We start from the raw sequence: 25,271 nt of genomic DNA, 5'->3' as shown, positions 1-25,271 counted from the left end.
ATCGATTATTTGGGGCCATAATCGATTATCCTTAATTTTGAGCCAAAAATCAAAAAACTCACTGGAATAATCGATTATCACTTAGGATAATCGATTATCAGCTCGTCAGACTTCATATTTTGCCCAGTTCATGAACCAATAATCGATTATCACCTTAGGATAATCGATTATTACACGTCGTTGGACCAACAAATTTCAAAAACTAGTCGTTGCAACGGCTAGATTTGCATCAAATTGCGTGTATATGGCCGTTGGAGTCTTCTCTCTATAAATATTAGCCATTTTTGTCACCAGAACACTCTTTTCTCTCCATCAACACTCAAGACCCTCTCCTTTTCTCATTTTCTCACAAACTCTCAAAGGCTTCCCTCTCTTTTACCTCAACCATGGCTGAATCCTCTCGTAGAAAGATTCCTACACGCAGAAGGACTGCATCTCGTGCCTCTCAACCCTCAATTGCACCTAGAACAGCCTCCATTGAAGGATGGATTTCGGATGAAGAAAGAAGATCTGAATTCATCACATTGTGGAAAGACAAACCCCTCATCACTCCAAAATTCATCCAGTTTCAATGGTTTGTAAATCGCTGTCAACACCCAATTTCGTCCGGATTATTATTATTATTATTATTATTATTATTATTATATATATATATTTCTTTTTCTTTTTTTCTTATTTTACTTTGTTTTATTTCATCTTTTTATTTTATTTTATTTTATTTTATTTTTCATTTTTTTAAGAAAAAGAAAAAAAAACATATTTGAAAAAAAGAGCAAAAAGTAAAAGAAAAACAAAGAAAAAAAAAAACACATCACAAAAAAAAAATCAACATTAATTTGGATGTACATATATACTCCTTTTCTTTTATTTATTTATTTGTTTTTATTTTCAATTTTAATTTTAATTTTGTCTTGCTTTTTATTTATCTATTTTATTTATTTTATCTTGTTTTATTTTATTTTATGTTATTTTATTTTATTTTATTTTATTTTATTTTATTTTTATTTATTTATTTATTTTTTTACTTCACTTTATCTTATTTTATTTTATCTTTTTTAATTTCAATTTTCATTTTATTTTTATTTTCACACCATTTTGCCTAAACTCTTAAAAAGGAAAAAGTAAAGAAAAAATATATAAAATATAAAAAAAATAATAATAAAGAAAGTGATTTGACTTGACTCGGCCATGCAAAATATGGCCAGAGTTGTTGGGGGGTTTTGGACAGAAGAGGAAGAAAGGTTGGGGATTAGTGTGTCATGGTGGCAGCAACCAGAGGAGACAGTCTGAGCATAGCAGTGCAGCCATGACTAAAGGGCAACTCCACACATAAGTAGGAAGAAAAGGACGAATTTGAAGGGGAGACAGTTTCACAAGGGGACGGGGAGAAAAAAGCAAAATTGGGAACAGAAGCAAGGAGAACAGAGAGAATAGAAGGAAGAGAAGGAAGCGTGCCGAGGTTGGGAGAAGAAGAGAGTGGAGTCGTGATTGTACAGTATCTTCAAGGTAAGTGCCCCTAGTTGCTTAACTCCTATCAGGATTGTTGAATAAGGATGTCTACTATGCTTGTGAATTGTGAAAGTATACGTTGAGCTTGGTTTGAATTGCTATCCCCGCTTATCTTGTTTACACTTTCACGCTCATCATGCTCATAGTTATACACGTTCATGACATGGAGGTTACTTGCATAAGAAACATGGCATTAATTCTCACCCGCACCAAACCAACCTAAAACACACTTCCTCCTCCATTGTCGTCCGCATGTGCACACATAACAGCCAAACCAATTTCATCCGCCACCCCCATCACCCTAAATCTCCGTCGTCATTATCAACCTCAGCCCCGCACCACTACTCAGGCCACTTTCCATCCTCATTATCCTCTCCTTCTTCATAGTCAACCTTCATCTTCATCCTTTCACCTGCATAAAAATCAGAGAAAACCAAAACCTATCCCACACGGTCACCAACAATTATCACCACCTCCTCGCAACACTTCCGTTCATACTCATCATCACCTTCCCCCAGCAGGAGGCTGCCAAACCAAACCAGAACCAAAACGCAGAATACCAGAAACAAACCAGAATCACATTCATTCATCATCATCACTGTCACACACTCAAATTCACCATAACAACCCAATACAAATCAGAAAAAAAAAAACAAGAGAAGGGAAACCCTCGCCGGCGGCAACTCTGAACGGGAGTGGTCGCTTGCGGTCTCGCGAACGAGGGAGTGGGGTCGCGTGATGGTTGCAAACCCAGACACGGTGGTCGGCACGGCAGTGACGAGCTGCAGAGTCCGCGCGCACCTTTCTCTCGTGCGGAAGAGGATAGGTGGCGAGTGGTCGGTAGCGTGGAGAGAAGAAGCTTTTTTTTTAATTAGGGTTAGTTAGGATGGAAATTGGGGCTGAACACTCTCCGTGCACCCCCCCTTTTTTCAGCTTCACCCCTCCATGTTTTGGATCTATTAGGATTTACCACATACACCCCTCTTTTACTTCAACCACACCCTCCTCCTTTCTTTTCGCGCACCCCCATTTTTAATTCCTGCACCTCCATTTCGTGTTTCTTTAGCACACCCCTTTATTTACTGCACGCACCCCATCTGTTACCACATGCACCTCCCACATGTGATACTCCTGCACCCCATGCCTTTGTCTATTATTTTTGGGCTTGTTGTTGTATCTGCTTTACACCTCCCACTAATCACTCACACACCCCCATATTTTGTTTCCCACTCTCACCCTTCTTCATTAAATTATTTCTTTTTATTTATTCATTTATTTTTTTCTTTTATTTTTTTATTATTATTATTTGTTTATTTTCGTTCATTTATTTATTTATTTTTATTATTTTTATTTATTTTTTATTTATTTATTATTTTATTTTATTTATTTTTATTTATTATTTATTTTTTTTATTATTCCTAAGAAACCAAATATTTGAAAATTATTAAAAATTACAAAAAAAAAAGAAAATCTAAAAAATATTCTCTTTCATTTTATTGTGTCTGTCCGGTCGCTCGCACCGTGTGACACTTATTTTCTAAAAATACCAAAATAGTTTCTTTTCTCTTTTAGTGTCTGTCCGACCGTTCGCGTCGTGTGACACATATTTTCAGGTAATTCAAAAATACCAAAAAAATACAAAATTTTCAAAATACAAAAATCTCAACATTTTCAAACTAACAAGTTTTTTTTAAAAGAACTACGTAACCCTGATTTCTCATTTTTAATGAGAATACGTAGGACCAAGGTCAAATCCTTGTCGGGCCCAAAAAAATAAAAAAAATATTTTGTTTCTTTTTAGCATCGTTGTCTTATTATTTTTGGGGAAAATTAACATTTTGAAAATCACATCGACTTTGCATTTTTAATTAAAGGTACCGCCCTTGGGCGGGCGTTGTAGGGTGCTAACACCTTCCCTACGCGTAACCGACTCCCAGATCCAAAATCTGGTTTTCCGCAGACTTGTTTTATCTTTATGGTTTTCCATAGTTTTCCAGAATAACTATGGTGGCGACTCCCAAATCTCTTTTAAACTCGTTTCTTTTTTCGGTTCGCCTTTCCCGTCGCGATTCCGGTTGCGACAATCGCCATTTCACAATTCAAAATTTTCTGGCTGAACAAGGTGTGAAATTCTTCACAGAGATGCAAGGCACCTACTACCCATATTTGGTACGAGCCTTCTACTTCAATTACAAATTCAGAGATGGAATTGGGTTCACAAAAGTGAAAGGTGTCGACATTATTTTAGATGATGATATTTGGGAAAATGTTGCACAATTTACCATTCATGATGGCACATCTCCAATCCTCACGGCTGGCATTGAAGGGTTCAACAGAATTTTTGCATATAGATCCTTTATGCGACGCCCAAATCAAGAAATCGACTGCCAATTGCGGGCCGGACCTCTCAAAATCGATGAGCGTCTACTTCACTATCTCATTGTTTGGATTTTATGTCCACGTGGTACAAACCACGCATAGTGCAGTGAAGCAGATCTTATGATCATATATGCCATGCTCAACCACATCCCCATCTATTAGCCAAGCATCATTCTTGACACCATGCTAGGCCAAGAGATTGCCTCAATATCCTCTCTCATATTCCTTGCTCATCTCTCGTATTTGTGAGTAAAAAAGGGTAAATATCTCTGATGAACAGTCTCATAAGACAACTGCAGCAAACAAAATTGCGGAAAACTCCTTGAAGCATATGAAATTTATTCCTTTTGGGAATACCTACATTCACAAGGATGATATGCCTCCCTCGGACAATGAAGAAGAAGAAAATCTTCCCACTGCTCTTATTCCTTCTGTTGACACAAATATTGGATCATCTAGTGGAGTTGATGGCTCATCCTCTTTAGAGGATCACATTTTAAATCTCAACCAGAGATTTGAAGAATTCTTTCTTCTCTCCACTCACAGACATGAAGAAGTCACTGGCTTAATTAGAGGATTAGATTCTAGGATCTCTAACTTAGAACATAAATTTGATAAATATGAGGAAGATGATGACATGAGTCAAGACTTTTAAAAGTCACCATCATAGTCTATTTTCTAATTGTAATATGTTTTCCAGTTTTATTATTTTTTCAATAAAAGTATATTTGTCTTATTATTCTTTACCATTGCCTAATTGAGGGGGAGCTTATTTATTAAAGTTTTTTTTCATATGATCAAAACAGGGGGAGAAAAAGTTTAAACGTTTAAATCCAACAATGCTACTAACAAATCTACTTGTAAGATATTTTGATTGCAAATACTTTAAACATATTGTTTTGATCATCATCAAAAAGGGGGAGATTTTTGGCAAAAGCAATATAAGTCTAAATGCTGAAGCAAGATTTTGATGATGATAAAAGAAGCCATGAAAGCCATCTGGAAGCAAATATGAAGACCATGTGTTGTAGTGTTTAAAGCTATCTTGTAAAATGTAATTAGATTAGTTAGAATCAGTATTGTACAAGAAATTATGGTGTTTCTCGAAAAATCAAAGTGATAATCGATTATCACTTAGAATAATCGATTATCCTGAGCTGAACCAACTTTTCCAAAGAAAGCACTGGAATAATCGATTATCACCTCTGATAATCGATTATCTGCTCAAAAATTTGTTTTTCATAAACCACACTGGAATAATCGATTATCACTAGTGATAATCGATTATCCTGGCCAGTTGAGCGCGACTGTTCAGCTTTTTGACCTAATTTCTGGAACCCTTATTTAAGGGACCTGAGAGTTACTTCTCAATTACCTTTTTGAGAAGCTAGAGTACTAGTGTTGTGACTGCAAGAGAGTTGTCTGAGTGTTCTCAATAGAAGCTTTGAAAAACCTAGTGTGGGTAAAGCGATAACTTTTCCTTAGAGGTGTTCTAGGAGATTGAGTGCTGCTGTTGTTGCTAGGAAAGCTAAGGTCAAAGTTCTCTGTGTGATTCAAAGAAAGGTGTTCATCTCTTGTGTGATTCAAGAGAGGTGTTTTCTTTCCTTACAGTCTTAATATCTGATTGTAAATCTGTTACTTGTTAGTGATTTAGTTAATCTTGTTTTTGAGAGATTAACAACTGGACGTAGGGTCTTTTGATCCGAACCAGTATAAATACTTGTGTTTAATCTTCTTCTCTATCTCTTGATTTCATCTATTATTGTGTTCAAAGAAATTAATTATTGATTTAATTGATAAATTTTGGAAAATTTTTGAAGTATTAATTCCTCTTGGTTTTTTGTCCACACGCTCAAACATTCCGCTGCGCGATACCAACAATTACAAGTTGGTAGCACAACCTCAATGACGACTGAATTCAACCACGAAAGAGATGGTAAAAAAAGAAGTAATAAATTACTTGATTCGGGTATCAATCTCCAATAATGCATGTGTCAGCCCGATCTAGGTAGTTCCAAAAAAAGGAGGTATGATTGTAATTTATAATGAGAAAAATGAATTAATTCCTACTAGAATAGTCAAACGCTAGAGAATGTGCATAGATTATATAAAAGGAAATCAAGCCACTAGGAAAGATCATTTTCATTTACCTTTCATGGACCAAATGTTAGAAAGGTTAGTAGGACAAACTTTCTATTATTTTCATTTAAATCGATATTTTGGTTATAATCAAATAGTAGTAGATCTAGAAGACAAGGACAAAACTGCTTTTACTTGTCCTTTTGTTGTGTTTGCTTAGAAGAAAATGCCCTCCAGATTATGTAACGCACTAGCAACCTTTCAAGGGTGCATGCTTACAGTCTTCACTGACCTAATGTAAAAATGTATAGAATTCTTTATGGATAAATTTTATGTATTTGGTGCTTCATTATATCAATGCTTGAAGAACTTAAACAATGTACTGAAGCGGTGTGTTGATGCAAATCTAGTCTTGAACTACGAAAAGTTCCATTTTATGGTGACTAAAGGTATGGTGCTAGGCCACAAATTCTTTACTAAGTGTATTGAAGTTGATAAAGCTACGGTGGAGATCATAGAAAAGTTGCCACCACCCATAAATGTGAAGGGTGTCAATAGTTTTCTAGGCCATGCTGGATTTTACAGAAGATTCATCAAAGATTTCTCTAGAATTGCTAAACCACTCAGCAATCTGCTTAACAAGGATACACCTTTTAAATTTGATGTCGAATGTTTGCATGCTTTTGAATTGTTAAAACATAAATTAATTTCAACTCCTATGATAATTGCTCCTGATTGGGATTTAGGCTTTGCATTAATGCGATGCAAGTGACTATGCCATAGGAGTAATTTTAGGATAGAGAAAATCTAAAGTTTTTCATGGTATACATTATGCTAGCAAAGTCCTTAATGAAGCTCAAATTAATTATGCAATAACCGAAAATGAATTGTTAGATATAGTGTATTCATTGAGAAATATAGAGCATATTTGATTAGATCATTTGTCATTGTATATATTGATCATGCTGCAAAAGATTACTTGTTAACGAAATATGATCCAAAGCCAAAACTAATAAGATGGGTTTTATTGCTGCAGGAATTTGAGTTTGATTATGTGAAACCTTTTGGATTGATAGAGAATAGGTTGAAGAATAATTTGATATGTGTTTTTGGTTTATTTGGACTGAAATGATCATGACTTGAGTAAGTAAAAGTTGATCTCAATTTTGAAAAGTGGAAAAATCTATGTTCTCTAAAATTGACAAAATTTTCGCCCAAGCGAAACCTATCGCGCTTCGCTTGGGTGAGCTATGTAGAAAACAATGCTAGAATTTTTTCTTCTAATCTCGCTTAAGCGAGAAATGGTTCGCCTAGGCGAGAATTCCCTGTAACAAATGTTTGACCTTTGGAGCTTTTAGCTTGGGCGACACCTATCTCGCATGGGCGAGAATTTTAAGTGTTTCTGCCACAATTACTCTCTCTGTAACACCCTGATTCACAATCACTTTCTACACCAAACACTCACTCTGTAACACCCTTATTTTGGATATCACGGGCATTTTTAAAACATACACTTCGTACAAAAACAACATAGATAAAATTTTAATATTATCTTCAAATGCATAAGTGAAACAAATTAAATTTCCAATTTTCAAATAACAATAGTAACTTAAAATAAATTACATTGTCATTGATATTTATTTGAAATAAATCTTAGTAAACAAAAACCCCGTGTTCATCTCATCCTCTCGTCAATCTACACCACGTCTAACACACATGTATTATCACCTACTCCCGTATAACACACACGTTATACGATCATCGCATAAACACACAAAATAAATAAACAAGGGTAAGCTAACAAGACAAAATATATATAAGAACTTAACAGAAGAATACTTTACAAATAATGTGAATTATCATATCAAACCAAGAAGATATTGAACATGGTAATCACTACCACCCTCTCGTTTTCCCATCACGGAATGCAACATGATAATCACTACCACTCTCCAGTTTTCTCGTCACCTGCCTCCAACCACAAGAACTAGTTCCTTAGAACCATCTAGTTCAAGTCATCCACCATCGCGACGAGAACTTGTCTTCCTGTTCCTCAAGGACTTACGACTGAAACCTTTGGTGAATCGCTTACCGAGCACTATACTCAACAACAAGTCAGAACTAAGGGCGAAACATCTTTCCCTTCTTTCCGCTGGCTCACGTAGGCGAAAAAGTCATTAATGGCCTCTTCCACTTTCTCACATAGGCAAAGAGAACCTCTTTCTACTGTCTCACGCAGGCGAAAGAGTTACCACTAGCTTCTAGGGGAGACGGAAAACCCACAACAACTTAACTCCACCACGAGTCTTTGAGCAAGGGAAAGACTCACACTATGCAAATCATAAGAGTGAAAGGCTATCCACAAACCACGACTAAGTCTAAACACCCTTCGAGGCCCAAAATTTAATCCTCAATTTCCTAATGTTCACAGATTTTTCATCAACGAGTTACATCCATGTTATTATATAAACCATACTCGCACACACCACACACCTGTTTTCACTCCAAGGTCATACGACAATCAAAGACGAATAGCAAACACATGAACCATCCAGCAAAGGGTATTCCAAATTAAAAGCAAGAGGCTAAGGTGGGTCCCCCAAGAGTCTTCAACCAATGAAAAATACTCCCAACATAATATAGCAAAGGAACCATGCACGTGATTTACACTTCAAACACAAAAATAAACACAAATTGATATGCACAAAAGCAAAGGAAAAATACTGATACATTGGTTAACTAAAGAAGCGAGAGGAAATAAGGTTGCGACGAGAACAAGACTGCCCCATATGATTCAATGTTCCATCAGAGGCCACTTGATTTTATCACATAAAAGTATTAAAAGATGAAGTTAGGAAGAAAGGAAAAGAGAACTGTACTACAATGTGACCTAGTGGAATTCCTTACCCCGGGCCCCACGAAGCAAAAGTCAGAAACATGAATCTCTTCTCACCAAAATACTACGCTAGTCCTATGATTTGATAAGGAACAAAAATTAAACGAAGGCTACCACTCGTAGGCCCTACAAGGATGGATAAGTGTTTGAATGGGTTTCTTCCAAAAGGATAATGATCAATTGACTACAAGTTTATGACTCCAACGTGACTCCCTGACTTGGCAAGCATAAGTGGAATTTTGGACGTGGCTTATATTTCTAACTTGAATTTGATGAAACTATTAAAGTGTAATGCAAATTCTAGAAGAATCTAGAAAATCCTAAGATAAAATTATTAAAATGTAATGAAAGTCCTAGAACAAAGTAGAAAAGCCTAAGATAGGAAGAGAATATCAAGAACATTCTACATAGAGAAAAATCTAGAACATTCCACACAAGTTGTGGCTAGCACTTTCTAGAATACTCTATAAGTCTATAAATACCCATGTACTCAATCATTTGATGAATGCCAAGAACTAAGATCACATCTAACACACAACTCTCACTACTACAACTACATACTCCTTCCAACTACAACTTCCACATTCTACTATCTCCATAATTTTCTTTATCCCATCAACTATTCCTTTCACAACCTCAAAATACTATCAGTGGTACCAGAGCTACGTTCGATCATCTACTGGGCGTAGATAAATTTTTCAACTACTTCGTAAAAAATTAGAACTTCATTCTATACTACTTCCAAAATATTTTCTCAACCTATGGCCACTACCAATCAAACATCATCAATTCCAGTACCTATTTTCACAAGCAAAAATTATAATTTTTGGAGTGTCAAAATGAAGACATTCTTTTGCTCCCAAGACTTGTGGGACATTATAGAAGAGGGATTCACTATTCTAGAAGACACTTCCACTCTTACTACAACTCAGAAGAAGGAGTTGAAGGAAAACAAACAGAAGGATTCAAAGGTTTTATTTTCTCTTCAACAAGCAGTTGATGACACAATCTTTCCGAGAATAATAGGTGCCACAAGTGCAAAGCAAGCTTGGAACACAATACAAGAAGAGTTTCAAGGAAGTGATGAGGTACGCAATGTTAAACTTCATTCTCTAAAACGAGAGTTTGAATTAATAAGAATGAAAGAATCTGAGACCATTAAAGACTACTATTCTAGAATAAAGGAAATAGTTAGACAGATGAGAGGTTATGGGGAAACTATTCTTGACAAAAAAATCGTTGAGAAAATTTTAATTTCTATTCCCAAAAATATGATGCAATCGCAACCGCGATTGAACAAACAAAAGATTTGGCCACATTGTCAGTAACACAACTAATGGGCTCTCTTGAAGTTTATGAACAAAGATTGAAAAGGCATGAAGAAGACTCAGTCGAAAATGCCTTTCAATCAAAACTAAAATTACTGTCTCAGAATAAACAATATGAAGGAAATAAAAGTAGAGGAGAAATTTCTAGAAATAAAGAAAATTCTAGAAGCCTCCCTATGACTCGTCAAGGAAAATATCCCCCATGTGGCATATGTAAAAAGACAAGTCACATGGAAAAAAATTGTTGGCATCATGGAAAACCTCAATGTTAGTACTGCAAGAAATTTGGCCACGTAGAGAAGTATTGTCGTAATAAAAATAAGCATCAAGCAAACTTTGCTGAAGAACATAATCAGGAGCAACACTTATTTTATGCCAATCAAGAATCTCCTAGAGGAAAAGAAAGTTGGTACTTGGATAGTGGATGCAGCAATCACATGGCCAAAGATCAAAGCATCTTCAAAGACATTGATAAATCAGTCAATGTCAAAGTTCAACTAGGAAACGGTGCCACAGTGGAGTCTCAAGGCACAGGAACTGTCATGGTGGAGACAAAGAAAGGTACAAAATTCATCAAGGATGTTTTACTAGTTCCCAATCTTAAAGAGAATCCTTTAAGTATTGGCCAAATGATGGAGAATGGATATTCTCTCGACTTTGAGAAAGATACATGCAAAATTTATGACAGTAGAAAGATAGAAATTGGCCAAGTAAAAATGGAGAAGAGAAATAGAAGCTTTCCCATAAGCTTCAAACCTGGAACTAATATTGCCATGAAGGCAGAAGTTGATGACTCGTGGCTTTGGCATAGGAGATTTGGCCACTTCAACACACATGCCTTAAAGCTTCTATATCTGAAAACATGATGAGAGATCTTCCATGCTTAAAGGAGAATAATGAATCATGCGATGGATGTCTCCTTGGTAAACAACATCGATTACCATTCTCGACGGACAAAGCATGGAGAGCAAAAGACTTGCTAGAGTTGATCCATACTGATGTTTGCGGACCAATGAGGACGCCTTCACATCACAACAATAGGTATTTCATCCTCTTCATTGATGACTTCTCTAGAATGACATGGGTTTATTTCTTAAAGGCAAAGTTAGAAGTCTTTGGAATATTCAAGAAATTCAAGGCCCTTGTCGAGAAGCAAAGTGGAAAACAGATAAAAGTACTAAGAAGTGATCGTGGAAAGGAATACACATCTCGCGAGTTTGACAAATTCTGCGAAGATGAAGGCATAGAGAAACAACTCACAGTCGCATATACTCCACAACAAAATGGTGTGTCAGAAAGAAAAAATCGCACAGTCATGGAGATGGCAAGATCAATGCTAAAAGAGAAAGGTATGCCTAAAATTTTTTGGGCTGAAGCAGTCTACATTGTAGTTTACATTTTAAACAGATGTCCAACTAAGGCAGTCAAAGATAAGACTCCCATTGAAGCTTGGAGTGTAAGAAAGCCATCAGCCAAACACCTACGAGTATTTGGATCTATCTGCTACATACATGTTCCTGATCAAAGGAGGCACAAGCTTGAAGATAAGACTATACGAGGAATATTCTTGGGATATAGCACACAATCAAAAGGCTATCGAGTTTACAACCTACAAACAAAAGAGCTCGTCATTAGTCGAGATGTTGAAACTGATGAAAATGCTTCTTGGAATTGGGAAGAAGAAAAAGTTGTTAAAAGCAACACTTTAGTCCCAGTGCAACAATATCAATAAGAAATTCAAGAAGAGGCAGAAGCTTCAGGTACGCCTTCTCCACCTCCATTAGAAGATTCTTCACTAGAGTCCACTCCAAGACGAGTAAGATATTTGGTAGACATATACAAAACCTACAATATGGCCATGATTGAGCCTAATTGCTTTGAGGAAGCATCAAAGCAAGAAATATGGGTCAAGGTTATGGAAGAAGAGGTTAAAATGATGGAGAAGAATAACACTTGGGAGCTCGTAAATTGTCCTCAAGGAAAAGACATCATTGGAGTGAAATGGGTATATAAAACAAAGTTCAATCCTGATGGAACTATACAAAAGCACAAGGCCAGATTGGTCGCAAAAAGTACTACACAACAGAAGACCAAATTGCAGATATTTTTACAACAGCACTACCAAGACCAAGGTTTGAACTACTACGCACTATGCTTGGAGTTACCGAATTTGCATCAAGGAGGAGTATTAAAGTGTAATGCAAATTCTAGAAGAATCTAGAAAATCCTAAGATAAAAGTATTAAAATGTAATGAAAGTCCTAGAACAAAGTAGAAAAGCCTAAGATAGGAAGAGAATATCAAGAACATTCTATAGAGAGAAAAATCTAGAACATTCCACACAAGTTGTGGCTAGCACTTTCTAGAATACTCTATAGGTCTATAAATACCCATATACTCAACCATTTGATGAATGCCAAGAACTAAGATCACATCTAGCACACCACTCTCACTACTACAACTACATACTCCTTCCAACTACAACTTCCACATTCTACTATCTCTATAATTTTCTTTATCCCATCAACTACTCCTTTCCAAACCTCAAAATACTATCAGAAATTAAAAAACTGTCTTGGGCGAATAACCTATAGGAAGTGCAGTGCGGTTTCTTACACCCTGAAAGTTTGCATTTTTTTTCTCTCCCGCTTCTTCGTTTCTACATTTCTTTTTTTGTATTTCCTTGTCTTTCTCCTTCTATTATGAGGTTTGTGTTCGTGCATTGTGAGTGAAGTAAATTTAAATGTAAAGGAAATGGAAAGTATTTGTTTGTGGTGAGAAGAAGGAATAACAAAGGAACAAAGGTGTCTATGGTGAGAAGAATGAATTTCATAGGAACATAGGGTTCATCGAGCATAAAAAAGCAAAGGATTATGTGGGCATTCGGTAGTGTGGGGTTTGTTGTCATCGCCGTTGAAGTAACAAAATGGAAGAGGTGGAAAGGATTAAGGAGAAGAGTATTATGTCTATCGTTGGGGTTAGGGAGAATAGTTGGAGGTCGTTGTTGTGTGGCGTAGAGGACCAAAGCGAAAAGACGTCAACTTGAAAAGGTATTCTCTAATCGGTCAGGCGAAGTGCCTCCTCTGCCAGCATTTGGTTGTTGCCCCATTGTTTTTCGAGGTTCGAGTTCTTTATCTGGGTATTTCAAAGCGAAAAAACATTATTCTTGTTTTCTTTAAGTTTTCTAGTTTTGCATTATACTATGTGCTTGCGAGTTTGTTGTATAAAATAGATGTTTCCTTTTGTTCTGATACTATGCCAATGATGTTCCAATATTGGGTTCTTTAGCCAGAGGGTTTGTAAATATTTACGTGTTGTGTATGTGAGAAAACTGGGTGTAAATGATGAACCAGAAACAATGTCACGTCGTAATGCTTTTTGTTTAGTGTAAGGCCTATTCTTTTATGACCCTTAATAAAAAGGGCTGCCCCAAAATCTGATGGGCCGAAGAGCTGGCCCAAAGGATAAAGCTAGTCCGTAGCTGCCCTAACGCTTCCACTCTCCTAGAAAGCTCTGCTAGGGTTAGGTTCCTGCCATCTTCAAGCTAGCTCGAAGTTGTTTCCTACTCCATGTAAGTACTGTTGCTAGCCCATACTCGTCTTCGTTGTTCCTTTTCGTTTTTTTTTTCAGTTAGGGTTTCCAAGTAACCTATCTCGTGCTCTTGTTTCTCTATCCTTTCAGCTCCTCCGTTTGTTCCTTGAGTTGCTGTCTTCTCACGCTTGGCTGCCAAAGTCCTCTTAATATCTTTCCAGATAAGGGAAGCTAGAACCCTCCAAAATGTCTGAGATGTTTATGGTTGTTGGTGTTGGTCTTGCGTTTGATTGCATTTTTAGCACTGTTATGGATGTATAAGATGATTGGATCATTGTTTGGTATGTTATGTTGTCCACTGCAGGAGAAAACAATGGCGAGGACTGTTAAACTCGCCTAAGCGGGCATGCCTCGCCTAGGCGAGGTTAACAGGGGCTCACCTAGATGTTTTGCCACGAAGGGTCGCCTAGGCGACCCATTGTGATTTTTGAGCGAGCGAGCATCTCGCCCAGGCGAGAGGGGTCTTGCCTAAGCGAGATCCCGCGTGTGCTTCTGCTCCATTTTTTGAGCCCTCGCCTAGGCGAAGGGGGCTCGCCTGGGCGAGAACGTCTCGCTTGACCGAGACCCTCCAGCCTGAGCGAGGTGCTGGGCGAGGCAATGCGATGTGGGATTGTTTTTCTTGGCTTTGTATGGATAATGCTTGCTTGGTTTTGAGTATTGTGCTAAAAGTTGAGATGAATGAGTATGATTGAGTGATGCAAGTCATGAATTATGAATAATGGGTTGACATGAGTTTAGCATGAGATTGTAATGGAATGGTTGGTATTAAAGAGGCATGATAACGAGATGATTCAGAAATCCTTGGTGCATGGATGGTTTATGATGAGTTGAAATGAGTTGGGCCTGGAATATGAAAGGTGTTGGCTTTAAAGGTTGGTAAAATTAACGCATACATGCATGGTGAATATTATTTTGGCTGCGTGATTTTGTTTTGTCTGTGTCAGTGCATAATTCCTTGAGGTCTCTAGGTGAGACTTTCAGAGTCGCGTTTCAGTGGTCGGGACGTAATTCCATGGCCCTTGTTAATGGGTGTCCATAGTGGTGCCCCATCTGTATAACTAGGTAAGGATTCAAGGTAAGGTTGCATCCTGACGCTCTAAGGAGTCAGTTAGTCTCACCTAGAGCGGACTGACTCCTGTGGTGAGAGTAGTAGGAGGCCTGAAATTCATTAAGGGCTAACCTTGTGGTGAGGGAAAATTGATCCATCGTAACACTTGTAACACACAGCTCGGGGGGGAGCAGCTCGGGGGTGAGCAGAGGTATCCACCACAAGTGCAAGCATCCACTGAATCCGACCAGGTTATACGTATCTGAATGAGTTGAGTCGAGTCGTAGTGTATTGATTGAAAAGTCATAATATGCTTGGTTGTTGTATGGATATTGGACGGTGAAATTATGTTTGACTGTATGATGCAAATGTTGTTGGCTCTAGCTTATCCAATTTATTGTATGGTTATCTTGTATGTGGCTCTTCTTTCTTGCGATGATCATCAATTTAATTGATGGGAGCAGATGGGTGAGGTTCTCGTGGTCAGCAAGGAAATAGCAATTCCGGTGCTTAGCCATCGGGGCTGGAGTTTATTTTCTTCATGGTTTTCGTTAGGGCTATGGCCCGTGTATTGTTTTACGCTTTGCTACTCTATTCTCTTTTGTTAGACTTGTATCTGGTTTCCCGTTGGCATCATGGTGTGCCCAGGTTGTAGGGGTTGTGTTAAGGACCCCAAGACTACGCTACAGTACTATTTTGTGTGACGTTTCCTTTAATTTCGCTTAATAATTAAATGGGACGTTACATTTAGTATATAAGCAGTGTAGTAGATGTCTAGTTGAATGAAATTAAAAAACAAGTAAACAATACAAAACAAAATATAAACCTATCGCAAACACACAGTCTTATTGAACAGAAACAAAGTTGCAAGCAATGTTCATAGATATATAGGTTGACAAAGAAAAATAAAAAGAGATAGATATGAATTTGAGAGGTGGGAAGTGCTAAAACATTAAATTAGGCATCTAAAATTTCACAAAGTATGAAATACCCCTAATAGGAACTGACTCAATTGAAAAAAAGGTCCTAATCCCAATTCCAAAATATTGCACATTTCCCATTATAAATGGTAACAGGTAGGTTCCTATAATTTGTTTCAGTTAAAAATTATTGTCTTCAGTCTTGATGTAACGTCCCATTTTAATAGATATATCTATTCAAATAAAATATTGTACATATTATAATATCCAAGGGTACGAGACTTAAGGAATAAGGATTTCGCAGCCATCCAAGTATTCAATAAAGAGAAATTAAGGCATACCACTGTACCTTTAACAAAACGGAAAGATTCAACAGTTGACCAAAAGCTTGCTCATAAAGAAGAGATTACAATATAATAATAACTCTTCAACATGGGCTCAACAACGACCCAACACTAAACCATGGCCAACTAAGCTGCAACATCCCCATCACCACTGTGATCACCAAGAGTTCCCACATCTACGCACATCAATAAATTGATGATCATCGCAAAAGGAGAAAACCACACACGAGACACACAAGCAAACAGAAAGAGTAAGCTAGAGTAAAAAGGTTTTATCATACAATTGAGCATACCATTTAAAAGCCAAAGATACATAAATTGCCCAAACATGTGATAGCAGAAAATTTAAGATTTTAAGATTCAATTATCCGAATTCATATAATTAGTCAAATTCACTAGATGCTTGCACTTGTGGTGGCCTCTACTGCTCTGCAGAGCCATTGCCAATGGGTTTCACCCTACCACTGACAAGGTTAGCCTTCAAACATCTAAGGCCATTATCCTGCCAAAGACTAGGGCCTCTTGCTACTCCCACCACTTGAGTTAGTACGCTCTACGTAAGACTCACTGACTCTTTAGAGTTTCAGGATGCAATCCTTACTTGAATCCTTACTTGAATCCTTACTAAATTATATAATGAGGCACCACTACAAAAGCGTCGTTGAATTACATCCTAACCATGAGGCACCACCATGAGCTCCCACCAAAAAGGGTCATGGAATTACGTCCTGACTTTGAGGCACCACCACGAAACCTTCGTGGAATTACGTCCTGACCATGAGGCACCACCACGAAAGCTTCATGGAATTACATCCTAACCATGCGGCACCACCATGAGATCTCACCAAGAGATTCATGGAAGTACGTCCTGACCATGAGGCACCACCACGAGCTCTCACCAAAAAGGTCATGGATTTATGTCCTATACCATACCAAAATCATGTTCCACTAGACAAACATAAACTTATCATGCATACCAATCTCATGCCAATATTTATAACCAACCATCAAATCATCAAATCCATGACTTATTTCATACCAAGCATACCAATTTTAGTTCATAGGAATCAAATAATCATGCATATTCACATACTTGTTGCATTTTCAAGATACACAACCAATCATGGATAAATCAAGGAAATAAACATCAAACCTGCACCATTCTTGCTTAGGCTAGAAGCTAGGCATTCTCGCTTGAGCGAGGCCTGCAATAGTGGCACAGTGAGCACTTTGTAAATTCTTGCCTAAGCGGGGCCTTCTCACCTGGGCAAGATCGCTCTTCGCCTAAAACTAAAGTCCCCTGCCTAATCCACGATCCAACAGAAACACACAGGTTTTCCACGATTTCTCGCTGAGGCGAGACCCTCTCGCCTGAGCAAGATGGTTCATCGCTCAAATCGAGAGCTCTCCGCCAACCAAGGCGAGCTTCTGCTACTCTCGCCTAGGTGAGACATGCTCGCTTGGGTGAGGATATCAGTTATTGCCATTGTTCCATGCATGCAAAGCCAGAAACAGTCCCACAAAACATTATAGTTCAGTCGCACACGAGCAAAAGCATTTTCCAATCATTTTATGCATAAAACAGAAGTGAAAACAAGCAACATACTTCAAAAATAAAAAATAAAAACTAGCTTCCCTTACCTAGATAGATGCTAGTAAAAGGCACAAACAGACAACATGGAGGATTACTACAACTCCAGGAACTTATGCGAGCTGAAAATACTAACATCAGAACCAAAAACGAGATTACAAGATAACCCTAGTCGGAACTACGACACCAAGGCTGGGGAAGTGAAAGTACTAGTTGGGGATTAACTTACATGGAGTAAATGAAGCTTAGCTACCTCAAAGAAAAGCCTTGATCAAATCCTAGCAGAGCTCTCTATTAGAGAAAAGAGAAAAGGGAAAGTGAGTTGTTTTGTAAGTGTTTACAAAATGGGAAACCAAAAGACTGAAAGTGAGTCTTTGGGGGCACCCTATGGGCTGGCCCTTAGGCCCAATAGATGAGGCTAGGCCTTAAAACATTAGGGCTGAAAATAAGTGGACCTTACACTTCACATGTTACATTATTGGTATCAAATTTTAGATTTTCAAATATGTAGAAGCTGCATCAAAAGTATTGCATTTATTAAATACTTATCAACTAATAGAAAGAAAATAACAAATTTAGAAAAAAATTGTTCCAGGTCTGAATCATATAGATTATTCTGAAAGTTATACTATGAAAAGCAATAGTGTTTGGACATTCATCAATGGAAGTACAATGACCTCAATTATTAATTTGTCTAAGCCTAGTTAATGTGTAGTAATAAGATTTGCTTAATAATTAAGATATCTAATTATTCAAAACAAGTTAGGGAAATAACTTCATTTTGAAGGTTTTCTTTATAAAAACCATATGCCAGAGTTGCATTTGGTGGTAGCACTCGAATCCACCACTGCCAACTTGAGCAGGTTTTGAGTTAGCTTCTTAAAGTTCCTTGGCAACACATTCAACCATGTCAAGAACAAGAACAAAACATCTCTCGCACACTTGTTCACACCTAACGATGATATGTGGTCTAACTTGGTGGTGAAGGTACTTGAAAGTAGTAACATTTATGGATAGTAAGCTATAGCACAAGAAGTTAATAAAAAATTGGGTTTAGTTTGAATATAATTGATGCACTTTAAGAATCGTGGTAGTTTACTATGAATGAAACATACACCTTGGTATGGTCATAACTTCTCTCTTAGTTTTGGCTATGTAGTTGTTCATAAGAACCTTATGTAACCATTCATTTTGATTGTTCTTACTTAAGATGAGTCAAGATTGCAGAATTAGAAATATGTAACATTTTATTTAAGTTTGACTTAGTTGAAATTCCTTTTCTCATGAAACTAGTTATTTGATAAGTGATTGAATATGTGATATGTAGGGTCATTCCAATTGTTTAATTTTATGTGATGATGTATGTGCACGTAATGGATGGTCGGTGGTGCATTATCTCGTAGCACGTGGGATAACTCCATTTAAGGAACATTCATGTTATAGTGGTAAGCAGTTGTGATTGTGGTCAATAATTTTTGTGCATGTGTTCAGATTACAATGTTGTGTGTTTTTTATAGATATCGTATTTATGAATTTGTTGATACCCGTTATTTCAATAAATGAAGGATAGAGGACTAAAGCGAATACCTATGGATTAGTTTTTTAAGAACCAATTTATGAGTACTTATAATTAATGTATGATAGTGTCATTTAGTTGAATTGTTACTTACTAAATATTCAGAATTGTGTTGAGTTTTACTGAATTAAGTGATGATCCGTGGAATATATTTTGTGACGCTGTTGTAGGAGTAATTATTTTGTCATTTAAGTTGCGGATTAAGTTTAATATTATTCATAAATTGTCAAAGTTAATATTACAGGGCAATATTTGTGCATGGTCGTAATTTTTGTTGTGTGGTGTGGTTTGTAGAATTATTGATTTGCTTCATTTTTGTGATGGCTTGTAAACGGCATGGAAAATATCTTCTACAAGCATGCAGTGAAAGCAAGACAAAGATGGAAGAGAAGGATCAACAGGTTATTTTTCAAGCCTTGAGTACCTTTCAATTGAATTGTTCTTTTCAAAGTTAATATTACAGGGCAATATTTGTGCATGGTCATAATTTTTTTTGTGTGGTGTGGTTTGTAGAATTATTGATTTGCTTCATTTTTTTTATGCCTTGTAAACGGCAAGGAAAATATCTTCTACAAGCATGCAGTGAAAGCAAGACAAGGATGGAAGAGAAGGATCAACAGGTTATTTTTCAAGCTTGAGTACCTTTCAATTGAATTGTTCTTTTGAAAATTTGACTTAAATTGTTTTGTTGTGAAAATATAGGTAAGAATTGTGCATAAGTGTGAGACGAAGTACATTGTTGAAGCCAACAATTTACTCAAACCAAGTCATCGTAAAAGAATAAAAGTTACACCTTTTAGATGGTGTTTGGAGTTGGGGAAGGTGGTGGAAATAAACCACCCATTGATTAGGGAAGTTTTTGTATCAATGGGTTTCTAATGGGGACTTCATTCGTGTTGGGCAGCAATTGGTTTGCTTATCAGTGTATAATGTTTGTATTTGCTTAGGTGTTAGTATGGTTAGTAAATCTGTTAAGTTTGATAGTGATGTAAGTGGGTTAGTAGGTTCACTATTTCACAACAAACCAATTACAGTAGGAGACATACATGAGAAGATTAAGATCTGTATGGGTAGGGATGATGACGATGTGGATAGTGTGTGTAGGCTTTATTTATTACTCTATTTTTGTGTCTTTTATTTCCCTAGGACCTCTAAGACTGTCTCAAATATGCCTTCCAAATTTTAGACAATTTGGACAACTTGAGTGACTTTAATTGGGCGAATTATGTACATACGTTTTTGATCGGTGCTTTGAATCGTGGATGTAAGGTTGTACGAGAAAATCAAAATTCTTTTACCCTTAATATAGGCGGTTGTGTTGCAGTTGTACATGTAATTAATAATTTCAAAACTTGTTTATTTCTGTTTGTTAATAATTTGTATATGATATCCTATTTTCCATTGACATAACTATGGGTTGCTCGTCAACTTGGGTTAGAAGATGTACATGGGAAAAATCATTTTACACAAATTTTGCAGTATCCATTTGTAAAGATTTGGACTTTAACATTGAGTCGATTTTTTAAAAGAAAACAGTAAACAAACACCATTCTTTAATATTTTGATATTTTTCAGTGCGTATGAGTTCTTAGAAAGTGATTTGGAAATGTTTTTTATTTATCCCAAGCTGTGTGTGAGTGGTCTCTAAGCGAGGATGATAAGAAGAATCCAATTGTTGCAAGTGCAATCCATATTTAGGATGAAGTCACTGCTAAATTTTCTTGCAATGGCTATGAAGGGTGTTTTACAAAAAGTGTTGCTTTACAAGAGAAATTTGAAAAGCAAGAGAGGCTTATTATGGAGATGAAGGCTAAAATCAAGAACTTGCAGGCTAAGTACTTTGGAAGGGGTGATGCTGACCCTCCTAGTCATTAAGGAAATTATCTTAATGAAGTTGGGGATTCTCCTTCTGAACAAAAGCAGTGTGACCAGGCACAAGAAAATAACCTCCATGGTGATTTCACAACAGTAGCTGAATCTAACCCTTGTGATGGTGAAGAAAAAAAATTTAAATTTAGGTATGGGTTCTTTTTCATAGTAGAATGAGTGTGAGGAAGGTCACAATTCTCCTACAGTCACTTGGTCATGAAGGAAATAATTTGAATGAAGTTTGAGGTTCTCCTTCTGAACAAAAGCAGTGTGAACAAGAACAAGAAAAGAACCTTCATGGTGATTTCACAACAACAACTGAACTTGAGCCTTGTTATGGTGAAGAAAAAATTTTTAATTCAGGTCTGGGTTCTTCTTTGCAGTAGAAGGAGTGTGATGAAGGTCACAATTCTCCTTCACAACCACATGGCTTAGCCCAACCTGAACAGTGTGTACAACTTGATGATTCTATTGAAATTGAGGAAAACACACTTGACAGTAAAGAATGCTCAAAATCTGAGTGCTTGGCCATTGTCCCTTACATTGAAGGCCAAACCAGTACAATGGTTATAGATATGGGTATATTGAATAGGGATGTCACTACTGCTGAATAAGGGAGGGTATGTTATCTAACCTTTTCATACCAAACCAGTTATGCAGTTTTTAGAGATATCATTAATTGGAGTGTAATAATTGAAATGTTTTTAATTTCATTTTTAGGTTTGTATTTGTTGAACACAATGGCCAATTATTGAGAATCGTCGAGTGTCATGGATTTCATCCTCGTGCCTGGATTGATAACATGGTAACTTCTGCATATTAAAACAATTCACTTTTTATCTTAATTTGAAAGTCATGGAATAAAGTAATCATTCCTTCTCTGTTTAGTCTATTTTGTTTGAAGCCAGCAATTACATGTACAAAGAGAAAAGACTAATTGGCCGAGTAAATAGAGTAATATTTAGTCTTTGTTTACGATAAGTGGAATCATTTACCCTTTTTGTTGGAATTCCAAGTATAGATATGATATGTGTTTTTTGGTAGAATGATGTGATCCTCGATTGTAATAAAAGAAAATTAATTAGAAATGTATGGAATTTGGACTAGGCATTTACTAATAAGTATAGATAACCAAATAATATCATAGCATTATTTAATATTATCATACATCAAGGCATTTACTACAAAAAGCCAATGAAAACAAGACACCAACTCAATGCATCCACACAAAATGCATATGTTCCATCATACACCCATGAACCAATTAACACATGAAATATAGCTAGAAATCCACGCATGTGATGCACTACTCTAAGCTAGAAATCCACACACGTGAATGAGAAAAACAAAAGACTTGAATGAAGTGTAATATTAAAAAGGAGTGACTACACCACAATTACACATTACCGCTGCAATCCTTAAGGAAAAAAACCTGCGACCCCAAGTAAATTCACTTGTAGCACACATATTGAAACTCACGTAAACAAATCCACCACTATAGCACATGAATAACCAAAAGAATAGAGCAAAAGCTAATGAAAAAGGAAAGTTAACTTCCCACGTGCCCCATGGTTTTCACTCATCACAACACCAATGCACAAATCAACACCATAATATATCATCACACTTCGTAAACATGATCCCATTCACTTCATGGCTAAACAAAAGAAGTTAACTTTACATGTGACTACACTTTAAACACGAATAAGAAAGACCAATTGCATATGGGCCCTACCAATCAACTAACATAAGATATGAATTTTATTTAAATGATAAAAGCTACATCACCAAGTCTACACCCAAAGGCTAAAGAAAGAGAAAAAGAATTTGTATGTGGTTTAATGTTTTCTACCAACCAATTAACCATGTTATAAGAAACAAGAAAGAACCAAGCTACCTCTAACATAGAACGCATCATGCTGCAACCTAAAACGACCCCTACACTCACGAAATTACCCAAACCATTTCAAACTCTACAACCCATCTTAAAGAAAAGCCAATACAATCAAGAAAAGCACTCATGCATTTACATAGCATAGCATACTTCACATAAACTGTGGCCATGAAAAGATTTCAAGCACTAAGCATCTAAAGCACTAAGCATCATTTGGTTTCTATACCTATGCAAACCTATACAAACCCTACGTAAAACACATGCAAATTTTGCACCCAAAACCTTACATGAAAGAAAAATTTCCCACCACTATGAGTTTCGAAAACCATTAAAGGATCATGCATATAGTAAACCAAATCGTGAGAATGCACTACAAAAAAATGTGTGAAACAACCTGCACGTATATGCTAGCCAAAGCAAAGAAAGAGTGCACCCACAAACCATACTACTACTCTAACATTGCAACAAGATTAAAAATAGGTTTCAAACCCAAAAAAACTAACCACACTCGATATGTGAAATCCAAATCACACCCCATGAAAGCTTTCACAACATACAAAGCTATGGGAACGAGGCTAATACACCTAGACGAAAGATTTTAACATAAAAAAGTTTGTCATCTAAACACGACAGAAACAAAACAAAACCATGCATACTATCCAAAGCCCCAACCAACATCCAACAACAATAAAAAGAAAAATAACAAGATCTAGCTTTAGTCATAAAGCAACAAAAATAGAAGGAAAATGAAAACAAGATGTTGCTTCCCCTACCTTGTTTACCTGTTCTTCTTTCTTTAGTTTGCTCCCTTGCTTTCCACTCCCAACCCTTCAAGGTGTCTCGATTTCTTATCCTCACATATTTACACACATTATAGAAACCCTAAAAACTATTTTATCTCCTTATTTAAAACCCTACCTTTTAATCTATAATTATTTTATCCCTAATCTTTTTTTATTAATTTTCTAGAGGATAAATCTAATATTCTTAGCCATTTATTTTATGGCAGCAAAGATTTTCAAAAGATACGGGTTTTGTGCTTACAGATTTTCAAAAAGAAAAAGAATAACAACCATATATATACTATATCAAACGTGAATGGATAGAGAATGGCTTTTAATAGCCATGCACATGACCAAATTTAATGAAATGGATGAGAGAGAAAATCAAATGATACAAAGGAAATAAAACATATACCTTTTAATCCCGCCAAAGATCGATCCACACACAACCTCATTCCAAACACAAACATTAACCACTAAGCTAGATACTTAATCAATAGATAAAGCGCACTACAAGATTTATAAACAATTTTACTTCATAGTTCATAATTTAATATCATCACTAAAATAAAAGAAAATATCACTTAAATAGTTATTCCATATTTCAAAATTCAATTAAATAATTAATTTTAAAAAAATCAACAATCTTAATCAAGCCATTAATTTTTCCCATGGTTTCTCTTTATCCTAATTTTTCTCGAGTCTTACATTATTTACAAAAATCTTCGTAGGTAAGATACCTACGAAAATCTTCGTAGATAATTCAAAATTTTTCTCACGAGTTATTTTTGTAGATAATTTCTAACATCGCGATTTTGTAGATAAAGTTTGTAGGTAAGTTATCTACGAACAAATATTTCGTAGATAAAGTTATCTACCACCAAATTACGTACGAAATTTTCTTCATAGGTAATTCGTATATAACATCAAATTACCTACAAATTATTGGCATAGAAAATAACTATATTTCTTGTGTGATATCAGATGATTTTATTTTAATTATATTTACTGTACCAAGTAATATCTACCTAGGGTGTTACATTTGGTTTGAAAAGATTTTTGGGTTTTGGGGAGTGAGCTTGTCACATTTTAGTTGCAAAACTCTTTATGTCTTGACTGGATTGTGGAGTCTCTTTAAATGAGTCTCTCATATTGTGTTATTGTTAAGCACATAAACCATAGAAAACCAAGAACAATTAAAGGAAGAAGAAAACATAAAATGGAAAGGAAAGAAATGGTAAAAATGTTAGAAGCACGCCACTATAAGGCTTGGCTAGAAGCCATGATAACCTTGAAGATGAGTGGATGTGTGCCGCCACTTGCTATCTAAGATAAGACTTAAAAGTATTCAGTCCCCAAGGAGGAAACTCTCACAAATGGTTGAGACACAAGATTATTTTTACTTCAAAATGTTCAACCCTTTTACATGTCTAGGAGCACCCCTTATGTAGAAGAGTTTAGGGGCC

General features: G+C 36.3%; 1 long non-coding RNA gene across 2 annotated transcripts; it reads left to right on the top strand.

Moving 5' to 3' along the window:
* Positions 1-1,102: 1,102 nt before the first annotated feature.
* On the top strand, positions 1,103-20,533 carry LOC114181638. 2 transcript variants are annotated; one of them, XR_003603877.1, is made up of 5 exons: positions 1,103-1,506; positions 19,012-19,129; positions 19,555-19,661; positions 19,774-19,880; positions 19,963-20,533. It is a non-coding gene; the product is annotated as an uncharacterized LOC114181638 (long non-coding RNA). The 2 variants fall into 2 exon arrangements; XR_003603881.1 differs by lacking the exon at positions 19,012-19,129.
* Positions 20,534-25,271: the final 4,738 nt, after the last annotated feature.

Source organism: Vigna unguiculata, chromosome 1 (assembly GCF_004118075.2).
Source record: "Vigna unguiculata cultivar IT97K-499-35 chromosome 1, ASM411807v1, whole genome shotgun sequence".
Taxonomy (NCBI): domain Eukaryota; kingdom Viridiplantae; phylum Streptophyta; class Magnoliopsida; order Fabales; family Fabaceae; genus Vigna; species Vigna unguiculata.
The sequence above is the reverse complement of the archived record's forward strand: the minus strand, read 5'-3'. Positions and strand labels throughout refer to the sequence as shown.